Source organism: Callithrix jacchus, chromosome 14 (assembly GCF_049354715.1).
Source record: "Callithrix jacchus isolate 240 chromosome 14, calJac240_pri, whole genome shotgun sequence".
NCBI lineage: Eukaryota > Metazoa > Chordata > Mammalia > Primates > Cebidae > Callithrix > Callithrix jacchus.
Window position 1 is genome coordinate 19,564,591 of NC_133515.1, and position 6,000 is coordinate 19,570,590.

The 6,000-nt window shown below is 47.0% G+C and overlaps 1 pseudogene; it reads left to right on the forward strand.

The window, feature by feature from the left end:
- Window positions 1-3,076: 3,076 nt before the first annotated feature.
- LOC100408464 (ras-related protein Rab-31-like) lies at window positions 3,077-3,979 on the forward strand (annotated as a pseudogene).
- Window positions 3,980-6,000: the final 2,021 nt, after the last annotated feature.

Here is a 6,000-nt window from a genome sequence, read left to right on the forward strand (position 1 = left end):
CCAAGGTTTCCCTATGCCAGGTGCTGTGGAGCCTGCCAAGGCAGAAAAGCAAGGGCCCAGGGGACAGGAGGGCTCGCTCCCCCACGCAGCATCCCCCCTCTAGGAAGCAGGCGCTTCTCCCACACCCCGCCTCAACCTAGCCCCTGCCCTCAGTCCTGCTCCTGTCACTTCTTCCTGTCTCTCTCATCCAAGTAAACATTCCCGTGCGTAAGGATGAGCTGCACCCTGAAGACGTCACCCCGGCTAGCGGCTCTGTGGAGCTTACCGAGATGTTTCCCTCGGATGTCGTATCCACGCTGTCACCGCACTCGGCGACATCACCCCTGCTGCTCCTCCACCAGCGGGTGAAGAAGCTACTAGGCCCCTGGCCCTTCTGGTCCCAGGAGCCAGAGATCCTTTTCATGGCAGAGGTTATTAGAGACACCTCAGCACCATTCCACCTATCAAAGCCTCAGGGGCCCAAAGACCAAGCCATTCTGGTTAGCCACCACCTCCAACCAGGAAACTCCGCTGTTTCCAAAGTCAGAGGCTCATATCATTTTCTCAGTCATATTAGAGGCTTTCCTCAGTAACAAGCGAAGCCAAGCAGCCAAAGTGCGCCAAGCAAAGCAGGTAAGCCCAACCGTGCATGCGCACCTCTGACAGCTCCGTCACTGCGTGTGCGCACAGCCGACAGGTGGCCAACGGTTCTCAGCGTGCGTGTGCAAGGCCCAAGTGTCAGAAACATCGATGACAGCTTGTCACCAGTTCTGCGTTTCCGTCCCACGTCAGTGGGAGTTAGCAGTTTTCAGGACATTCCCTGAGAGAGGAAGGCATCCTGAAGTCCCAGCTACTCTAGCGCCAGTCATGTGTGAAGACTGCGTTCCCACGTGGGAACACAGGACTGAGGCTAGAGCAGCTAGAGAACTTTGGGATGCTGAAAGCCTCGCCCGGAGAAACACCCATGAGGACACTCTCGGGCTGGCGGAGCTCCGTGGAAATCGCGGCTGCAGCTCGGGCGCGAGCGAGGGCTGCTGAGCTCAGACCCGAGGACCTCAGAGTGGGCAGCTCGCCACCCTCGGCGCGGCCAGCGGGCCCTCCCAGCATGGCTTCCGGCGCCCGCGCCCCTGGCTCGTGCTCAGAGCGGGACCGGCCTGTCCAGCGTCCAGCCATCTGCATAGGGCCCAGCTGCCGGTTCCACCCCTACTCAGCCACCGTCGCGGCAGCCAGGCCTGGCCGCCTCAGCAGACACTGACCCCGGGTCCGTGCTGCTGGAGGAAAAACTGTCGGAGGAGATAGGGGTTGAATTCATCTCAGTCATATTAGAGGCTTTCCTCAGCTGTCTGGGGATCCTGCGCCATCTGCTCTATTTAAAAGGGCAAGACACTAACACACTGATTGGAGGCTCAATCCCCTGATGCTTAGCAACTGTGAGCTTTACAGGACGGCAATCATGGGCCATTCCCTTAAAGAATATCCAGTATTTGTACAGTTTCCCCACGAAGGGAAACTAAAAAAGTTTTCTATAACCCTCTGCCCATAGAGTACAGCCCTGGCAGTCGACATCCTGGAAGCTGAGCATGAGAAGAAAACTAGGGGCTGGGCACGGTGGCTCACGCCTGTACTCCCAGCACTGCGGGAGACCAAGGCAGGTGGATCACCTGAGCTCAGGAGTTCAAGACCAGTCTGGCTAACACGGTGAAAACTCCGTCTCTACAAAAATTAGCCGGATGTGGTGGAGGGCACCTGTAGTCCCTGCTACTCAGGAAGCTGAGACACGAGAATAGGTTGAACCCGGGAGGCGGAGGGTCGCACCACTGCACTCCAGCCTGGGAGACAGAGCGAGACCCTGTCTAAAAAAAAGAGAGAAAGAGAGAAAGAAAACGAAGAAAGAAAGAAAAGGGAGAGAGAGAAACTAGGAGCCACTCCTGTGGCCTACTATCCATGGTGTCTGCCAAGCCAGTGACTTTTTTTTTTTTTTTGACGGATTTTCCCTCTTTGTTGCCCAGGCTTGAGTGCAATGGTGCTATCTCAGCTCACTGCAACCTCCGCCTCCTGGATTCAATGGATTCTTCTGCCTCAGCCTCCTGAATAGCTGGGATTATAGGCGTCTACCACACACCCGGCTAATTTTTTGTATTTTTGGTAGAGACGGGGTTTCATCATCTTGGCCAGACTGGTCTCGAACTCCTGACCTCAGGTGATCCACCCACCTTGGCCTCCCAAAGTGTTGGAATTACACAGGTCTGAGCCACCACACCCTCTTGATTTTCTGCTTTTTCAAATCTTACTTTTACCACTAGCTCCAGAAGTGCCTCAAAGTGCCAATTCCTGTGCCATTTAGGGGTTCTTCAGTATAAAGTAGGCATTTCCCAGCAGACAGAGAAAACTGACTCCTAAGCCGGTGGTAGGGAGAACCAAGTCAGTTCCCACTTGTCCATGTGCTTTGTGCTTTTCAACTTCCAAATTTCACATGTTTTTATTTCCTTTCTCTTGCTTTTTTCTAGTTTTTTTTTTTTTTTAACATATTCTCTTAATCTTCTTACTTTTTGTTTATTCCCAAACTTCACTAACATGCCAGGTGATGCATACATTGAATCAGCTATCTCTACCTAGAACCTAAGCTGACTTTCAACCCCCCAAAGAAATCCCAATCCTAAATTAACAAGGAGAAACACAGAAAATGCTACTCTCCTTTTAGTCTCCTGATACCAACCAAATGTCTTCCCTATGGAATTATGAAAGAGGAAAGTTCCCACTATCTCGCAATCCGGGCTGTAGTGGATTTATAACAGCCATTGTTTAGGACTGCCCAGCACCGCTCCTTTTGGTGGATAAGCATCTGATGCAGACCTAACCAATCATTGCATCTCATTACCTGGGGCAGAGGGATTGGCCCAGGAATGCACCTGTGCTTCAACCAGCCCCTATCAGAGCCCTTTCCTGGTGTAGATAGGCAGTGGTTGGGAAAAACAACTGCAGTAGAAAAGCGCTTTTAAGATGAAAAGTTGGGTGGCACCAGGGAGGGGCCCAGGCAGGAGATGTCGATGGGGCCAGAAGGACGTTGCTGAGGCCCTGCCAGCCTGACCACCAGCACATGATGGCAATAGAGGGGCTCAAAGTGTGCCTTCTCGGGGACACCGGCGTTGGGAAATCAAGCATTGTGTGTCGATTTGCTCAGGATCACTTTTACCACAACATCAGCCCTACCATTGAGGCTTTTTTTTTTTTTTTTTTTTTGAGACAGTCTTATTCTGTCGCCAGGCTGGAGTGCAAAGGCACTATCTCGACTCACTGCAACCCCCGGCTCCCTGTATCAAGTGATTCTCCTGCCTCAGCCTCCCGAGTAGCTGGGACTGCAGCTGTGAGCCACCACGCCCAGCTAATTTTCGTATTTTTTTAGTAGAGACGGGGTTTCGCCATGTTAGCCAGGATGGTCTCAATCTCTTGACCTCGTAATCGGCCCGACTTTGCCTCCCAAAGTGCTGGGATTACAGGCGTGAACCACCGTGCCTGGCCTGAGGCATCTTTTATGACCAAAACGGCACCTAGTGGAAATGACCTTCCTAAGTTCCTCATCTGGGACACGGCTGGTCAGGAACGGTTTCATTTGTTGGCTCATGTGCTATGGAGGATTGGCTGCAGCTGATAACAGTGCATGATGTTACCCAAACAGGATTCATTTCATACCTTGAAGAACTGGGATGAAGAGCTGAAAGAACATGGTCCGGAAAACATCCTAATGGTTGTTGCCGAAACAAGTGCCATCTCTCAGATATTAGGGAGATTCACCTGAAGGATGCTGAGGAATATGCTGAATCCATAGGTGCCATCAGTGGTTGAGGCAAGGGCAAAAAATGCTATTAATATTGAAGAGCTCTTTCAAGGTATCAGCCACCAGATCCCAGCCTTGGACCCCCATCAAAATGGAAGCCATAGAGTGAGGAGACTTGGGGAGCAAACCATGCAAGCCAGCCTCAGATATTGTTGTCCCTGGTAATTGAAGAAGCCAGAGCCCATGCCCTGAGAGCTGCTGAAGGACCCCATGCTCGGTGGCCTGGCACTTCAGTTTGAGAAGAGTGAGTGAGCTGGCTTTGCATCCTGGAAAACCTGCAGTGTGGGGCAGGAAATGTCCCTAGAAAGGATTTTAGAGAAGCCTGGGAAAACCCACCCCACCACCACAAAACGGCCATTAGTATGTGAAATGCACATGGGAGAGAGAATACTTATTAGATAATAAGTGTAGTTGCATTTTTGCTAAAAACTTTTTAAAATTCTTGGATTTGTATAAAATCTAACTGTCTGGTTATGTGTATGGGATTCTACAGTGGTGTTCCACTCAGATTTCCTGTGCTATCTATCCAAATTTCAGTAACTTCTTCACTGTCATTGCCTTTGTTACCTAACCAACCTTCACTGAAAGGCAGATTTAATTCAGGAGGTTACTTTTTACCTAGCTTTGGAAGTAAGACTTTATGTATTACTTTTCTGAAGGAAGTCAGAGAAGTGTCAATGGCCCCTCACTCAGACTGAGACTTGAGCTATTATAGAAGCTGGGAAATGTGTATTAGAAATTGTTGTCTATACTTCTTTTAATTGGTGCACATTTTTCTAAGTCATGGTCATATATAAACAAAAACAACAAATCAGACTAAATTATTGCAAATTATTGTGATTTTGGAATTGGAAGGCCTAGTTTCTCAAAAAGCTAAATGGAATTACTGTATGATTATTACCATAACAGCTGTATTCACAATGACCAAAAAGGGAAAATAATCCAAATGTCCATCAACAGATGAATGAATAAACAAAGTGGTCCATGCATACAATGCAATATTCAAATATAAAAAGCAATGAAGCACTGCTGCATGCTGCTGCATGAACGAACTTTGAAACTATTATGCTAAGAACAAACAAGACACAAAAGACTATGTATTGTATGATGTCATTTCTATGACATGTCCAGGAGAGGCAAGTCCATAAACACAGAAAGTATATTAGCCATTGCCGGGGCTAGAGGAAAGAGGGATAGAGAGAGAATAACAGCCAGGGTACAGATTATATATGTATATATATATGAATATATATTATACAATATATAATATATAATAATATATGAATATATATTATAGTATATAATATATTTTATTATATATTAATAAATTATTATATATTAATAAAATATATTATATATTATATAATATGTAATTTTATATTATTGCACTTTAAGTTCTGGAGTACATGTGAAGAACATGCAGGATTGTTGCATAGGTACATTCATGGAAATGTGGCTTGCTGCCTCCATCCCCATCACCTATATCTGGCATTACTCCTGATGTTTTCCCTCCCTAACTCCCTACCCTCTGCAGTCCCTCCCCTACTCCCCCCAACACACCCCAGTGTGTGATGTTCCCCTCCCTGTATCCATGTGTTCTCATTGTTCAACACCTGCCTATGAGTGAGAACATGCAGTGTTTGATTTTCTGTTCTTGTGTCAGTTTGCTGAGAATGATGGTTTCCAAGTTCATCCATGTCCCTACAAAGGACATGAACTCATCGTTTCTCATGGCTGCATAGTATTTCATGGTGTATATGTGCCACATTTTCCCTGTCCAGTCTATCATCGATGAACATTTGGGTTGGATCCAGGTCTTTGCTATTGTAAACAGTGCCTTAATGAACATACATGTGCATGTGCCTTTATAATGGAACAATTTATAATCCTTTGGGTATATACCCAGTAATGCGATTGTGGGGTCAAATGGAATTTCTATTTCTAGATCCTTGAGGAATCGCCACACTGTCTTCCACAATAGTTGAACTAATTTACACTCCCACCAACAATGTAGGAGTGTTCCTATTTCTCCACATCCTCTCCAGCATCTGTTGTCTCCAGATTTTTTAATGATCGCCATTCTAACTGGCATGAGATGGTATCTCAATGTGGTTTTGATTTGCATTTCTCTAATGACCAGTGATGAGCATTTTTCTTCACCTTATATATGTCTTATTTTGAAAAAT